General features: G+C 41.9%; 1 pseudogene across 1 annotated transcript in view; it reads right to left on the bottom strand.

The window, feature by feature from the left end:
• Positions 1-6,000, bottom strand: part of LOC308399140 (protein NLRC3-like) — a 125,413-nt pseudogene that overhangs the window by 3,728 nt on the left and 115,685 nt on the right. The window lies entirely within an intron of this gene.

Genomic DNA, 6,000 nt, shown 5'->3' with positions numbered 1-6,000 from the left:
ACAGAAGGTGCATTTGTCTAAAAGTGCATATTGCAGGCTGCAAATATAGTCTGTCCGGGAAAGAAAGGTCAGTTTAGCAACATCAGCCTTTCTGCCAACACCGCAGCAGATCGCATTTCTGACCTGTCAAGTGACATTTATGACCAACTGTGTGAGAAAGCCAAATGTTTCAGTGTATACTCAGTCGCTCTTGATGAGACCACAGACATCACCGACACTGCCCAGCTCCCAATGTATGTCCGTGGTGTTGATGACAGTTTTGAAGTGATGGAGGAGCTGCTCACAGTAATTCCAATGCATGGCCAGACCACCGCTCAGCAGATATTTACAAGCTGTGTGATGCCATTGAGAATGTTGGTTTGCCATGGAAGAGGTTTGTTGGAATAACAACAGATGGAGCGCCATCAATGACAGGGAGGGAAAATGGACTGGTGGCACAAAACAAACTGGAAGAGGAAGGCGTGGAGGAGGCCATTGCTCTGCACTGCATCATCCATCAGCAGGTCCTTTGCAGCAAATGCCTGAAGTTTGACAATGTGATGTCTATTGTTGTGAAATGCATCAACCAAATCAGATCCAGGGGCTTAAAGCACCGAAGGTTCTGTGCTTTTTTAGAGGAAATGGAGTCAGAATATGGGGATGTGCTCGACTTCACTGAGGTACGTTGGCTCAGCAGGGGAAATGTATTAAAGAGACTTTTTGAGTTGAGAGCAGAAGTGAAGCCTTCATGGAGAAGGATGGAGTTAGTGTTCCTGTGCTAACTGATCCCAAATGGCTCATGGACTCAGCTTTTCTTGTTGATATGACACATGAGCTTAATGTACTGAACAAGACGTTACAAGGCCAGGGGCAACTTGTCAGTGCTGCCTATGACAACGTGAGAGCATTCTCCACAAAACTGGCGCTCTGGAAAGCTCAGCTCTCTCAGACAAACCTTTGCCATTTCCCAGCATGCAAGGCACTCGTGGATGCAGGCACACCATTCAGTGCTGACGAGTATGTTGATGTCATTTTGAGGCTACAGGAGGAATTTGATCACAGGTTTGCTGACTTCAAGACACACAGAGCCACCTTTCACATTTTTGCGGACCCCTTCTCCTTTGATGTGCAAGATGCCCCTTCTGTGCTTCAAATGGAGCTCATTGAGCTCCAGTGCAACTCTGAACTCAAAGCAAAGTTCAGGGAGGTGAGTGGAAAAGCAGACAAGCTTGGACAATTTTTGAGAGAATTGAGCCCTAGTTTCCCTCGGCTTTCCCGAATGTTCAAGCGGACCATGTGCCTTTTTGGTAGCACATACTTGTGCCAAAAGCTCTTCTCCACTTTGAACTTCAATAAGTCCAAGTACAGGTCCAGACTTACGGATGATCATCTTCAAGACATACTGAGGGTCGCAACTGCTTCCTCCCTCAGGCCAAATCTGGCTCGGCTATGCGAGAGGAAACGCTGCCAGGTCTCTAGCAGCAAGGAGTAGGCAAGAGAAGCCATGTTCAGAAGAACAGTTCATTTTCTACAGTTCAGAAGAAGGTTATAGAACTGTTAATACAGACATTTCAATCTAAATACAGCAGATATAGAAGACTGAAAGAAACACACAAGTTCACTGACTAAAAATATCTTATTATTGTTTTATTTATGTATTACAGATTGATTTATTTTCTTATTCATTCTTAATTTGTTTATTTATTTTTCATATTTTGTGTTAAAAAATAAAAATAAAGAGATTTGAGAAGATTGGAATTTTTTAACCATGCCTTTCTTGTGGAAAACCTAATGCGGCCCAGCCTCACCCAGACTCTGCCTGCAGCGGCCCCCAGCTAAATTGAGTTTGAGACCCCTGTCCTACACCATAAATCAGTAAGAGAGGGTACGACCTCTCTCATGGCCCCAAGTGGTGTGTGCATGCCAGAGCACTCTGGAAGGCACACAGAGTCTTTACAGACTACTAAGGATCAAACCTCTATCATCATGCAATCGATTATACAACTCTAAGCATATATGAGTAAATATTTCTAAGCATAAATGACAATCAACAATATAAACCTTACAGCTGGTTTTAATAACAGAATTTATTTGTTTCTCAAACGAGAAAGAGCTATCGAGAAACACTCCTAAATCTTTAGTTCTTAACTTTTCCAGTGGGCCAAGGTCAACATTATCTGCTAATGCTAAATAGGCTGCCGTTATTAACTAATGCTAATTTGATGTGAATTAGCATTATGCACTAATGCTAACACTTTTTAACAATGTGAGTAGCTAATGCTAACACTATTTCCCTTAACTTTATAACATTGTGAACGGCTAATGCTAACACTCTTTTCCCTAGCATTACAACATCTGAGCTGCTAATGCTAAGTAGGCCGCCATTAGCACCTACGTCTATCCATCCATCCATCCATTCGCTTCCGCTTATCCTTTTCAGGGTCGCGGGGGGCGCTGGAGCCTATCCCAGCTGTCATAGGGCGAAAGGCGGGGTACACCCTGGACAGGTCGCCAGTCTGTCGCAGGGCTAACACACAGGGACAGACAACCATTCACACTCACATTCACTCGCACATTCACACCTAGTGGCAATTTGGATTATCCAATTAACCTATCCCCACAAGCTGCATGTCTTTGGACGGTGGGAGGAAGCCGGAGTACCCGGAGGGAACCCACGCAAACACGGGGAGAACATGCAAACTCCACACAGAAAGACCCCGGCCTGATGGTGGAATTGAACTCAGGACCTTCTTGCTGTGCGGCAACAGTGCTAACCATCGTGCTACCGTGCTGCCCACCTACGTCTAATTTAAGGCAAATACGCATTAGAACCTAATGCTCATATCGTTTTCCTTTGCTTTATAGCAATGTGAGCAGCTACTGCTAAATAGCATTAGCTAATAACAGCAGTCTAATTTAATGCAAGTTAGCATCATTTGCATTATAACGATGTGAGGAGTTAATGCTAAGTATGCTGCCATTAGTGGCTAATTCTAATTAGGGGTGAATAATTATTACAAGCTAATGCTAATATCGTTTTCTCTTCCCTTTTAACAATGTGAGCAGCTAGTGCTAGGTAGGCTGAAGCTAGCAGCTAATGCTAAAGCTAAAGATAATTTGATGTGAATTAGCATTACATTAGTGAGGAGTTAATGCTAAGTAGACTGCCATTAGCAGGTAATGCTAATTTAAGGTTAATAGGAATTGGCATCTAATGCTAATACCATATTTTCTTGCTTTAACCCTTTAAAACTGGTCAGAGTGGGCACACTCCGTTTTGCGCAACTATTTTTAAATCCCGGTAGCACTGTAATCACGTGAGCTAGCGCAATAATTTTTTTTGCATATGAAACCTGAGGAGTTGTATTTACATCTTATGCCATCAGCTTGTCCTAGGTTACAGTTTCCTTCCACATATGCTTAGGACTCATATTGCTCTGCTGGAAATAGTTTATTTTGATGCATATGCTGTTATTTTGCAAATTTGCAGTATAATATTTATTTTCGTTTTTCCTGCAGTATATATAAATTGGTGTATTTCAAAAATAAAACTATGAAGGCACTCAAAATAAATTTCCTGAGGTGGGAAACTATTTTGTGCAACTTTTTTGTATTTACAGTTTTGAGGGATAAGCCTCTTAAATTTCTCTAACTAGAAATATATGTTAAAAAAACAAAAACGATTTTCAATTTTTTTGTAGTTTATTGCACTTTTTTGCAATTTATGTAATTACTATGCACTTAATACATACATATTATTAAAATTTAGGCTGTAATGGTTGTATTGATGTATAGCAACTTGAAATGCTCCCAAAAATGGCTCTACAGCATGTAAAAATATAATATAAGCTCTGGCGGACTTGGTTCTATGGTAGGTCTTAAAGGGTTAAATCAATATCAGTAGCTAATCCGATTGCTCAGTCTGACGTCAGGTGAAGTCATTTTTATGCATTTAAGAGCTGTGTTGAATTCAACATTACAAACTGAACATTAGAACTATCCTCTTCTCCAGGATTTTCCTGATTTAACATTTCAATATGACATTTCCAGCGCTTTGTTTTCTCTGCTCACAGACAAAACAGATACACGCATGTATATACAGCCCACGTCCAGCTCTGCATGCACTCCTGCTCCATTTCTATAGAGAATAAACAACGTAACACAATCATTCTCCATTGTTTTCAACTCAACCAGCTGCATTTAATGAAGGAGTTTGAATTTACTTTACAACAGCTGCTGTTGTTTCCTGTCTGCATTCATGTTCTTAACTGTACTCCACACATTCTGAACTGGTGTACCGTAATTGTCGGGCTATAAGCTGCTACTTTTTGCACAAGCTTTGAGCCCTGCGGCTTTTAGTCAGGTGCGGCTTTTCTATGGATTGTCCATGAGCGGATTTGTTTTGTTTGTTCCGCTGTTGTACGGCACTACGTTGCCTGGCGGAAGGATCGGGGTTCAAGAGTGGTATGTTGGTCACATGTCCATCCGTCAGGCAACGTAGTGCAGTACGAGGTAGCGCGAAAAACAAACTTCAAAGTAGCGCTACCCGTTCAGCTGGAGGCCTGGATGATGAGCGGCGATAAACTTGCAAAAAGCAAGTTATGCCCAACTCCACCACTGGATTCTGACAGCGTGGAAAAGTGTGAAAACATCCACGATCACCAACAGATTTCGAAGGGCTGAATGCTGCATGATGGAGAGGAGGACACCGCCACGGCCCTTCTGAGGGTGTTCGACTCTGACACTGACAACGAGGATTTCTTTGGTTTTGAAAGTGACAACGAAGGAAAGAAGCTGAGAGTGGATGACGAAGCCACCCTGAGCCTGTTTGTTTCCGACACTGGAGGAGAGGACTTTGGTGGTTTTAGTGCGCAGGAAGATGGTGGTGAATGACTGACTTTTCTTCTTGTTAAAGCCGTGTCACTGCACCTGAGCCTAAAAGGTAGTCCGAATCAATTGTTCTGGTGTGCTGTAGGTTATTGTTATGTACTACATTTGTTACTCATTTATGAAGCACAGTACAAGTTTTGTACTTGTAATTACCGCTACTTGTACATATACCTAAAAAGTTATGCAAATATGTACCCATAACTTGTTTTTCAAAATATTAATAAAAGGGGTGTGTCTCCAAACAGCCATCTCTTTCCTGACAATTCGCTTTGTGCATATTCTCTTACATATGATAAGTCAACATTGAAACACCTGCGGCTTTTAGTCAGGTGCGGCTAATGTATGTACAAAACAGGATTTTCCCCTGATTTTAGCTTGTGCGGCTAATATTCAGGTGCGCTCTGTAGTCTGGGAAATACGGTAGTTCTTCCTAAAGTACTGCAGTATTCCTGCCAGTACATCCTTTTAGTTTTCCTAACTGTTTCCTCTGATGCTCGTTGCTATTCTTTCCTCAATGCAAATTCATGCTAAGCTCCTTCATATCCATCCCTGTTTCTAAACCTGTAATAATTGCTTTAATGTGTCTTTGGCCTAATTATGAGTCTGTCCATATGTTTGTAGTTCCCCACTTGCTTTGGTTTCTTAGCTCTGATTCTCTCAAATTTATCCTTGAAATCATTTACTGGCATCTCTCCCTCTCACTCCCACTATCCCCAGAACACCAGAGTATTCATCTCCTGGCCTCTTTGCATTTTCTCCAATCATCCCTGTTTCTAGAGTCTCACCCCATCTGCAGGCAGTCCAAGAGAAACTGCCTCTGCCATTTTCTTCTTCTTAATCTTTGATTTTTCTCTTCACTTTCTCCATTGGGTCTTCTTAGACGCACTTTCCAGAAAGCAGCAACATTTTTTGTGCCCCATTTTTCAAATTGTGCATCTTACTTCAGCTTAATGTGTTTCCTGTTTTGTTTTTACACAGGTCATGTAAAAGAAATCCTACCAGAGACTCGACAAAGCTGAACTGAAAGACAGCACAGGCAATAAATCAGAGCAGCACAGAACTTAAGCTCATGGTCCATAGAAGCTGGGCTCTACAGGTGTACCAGGACAAGCTTAGTGTAAGTCCCTCGAA

Source organism: Rhamphochromis sp. 'chilingali' (assembly GCF_963969265.1).
Source record: "Rhamphochromis sp. 'chilingali' genome assembly, chromosome: 1".
NCBI lineage: Eukaryota > Metazoa > Chordata > Actinopteri > Cichliformes > Cichlidae > Rhamphochromis > Rhamphochromis sp. 'chilingali'.
Note: the sequence above shows the minus strand (reverse complement) of the source record. Positions and strands in the feature narration are given on the sequence as shown.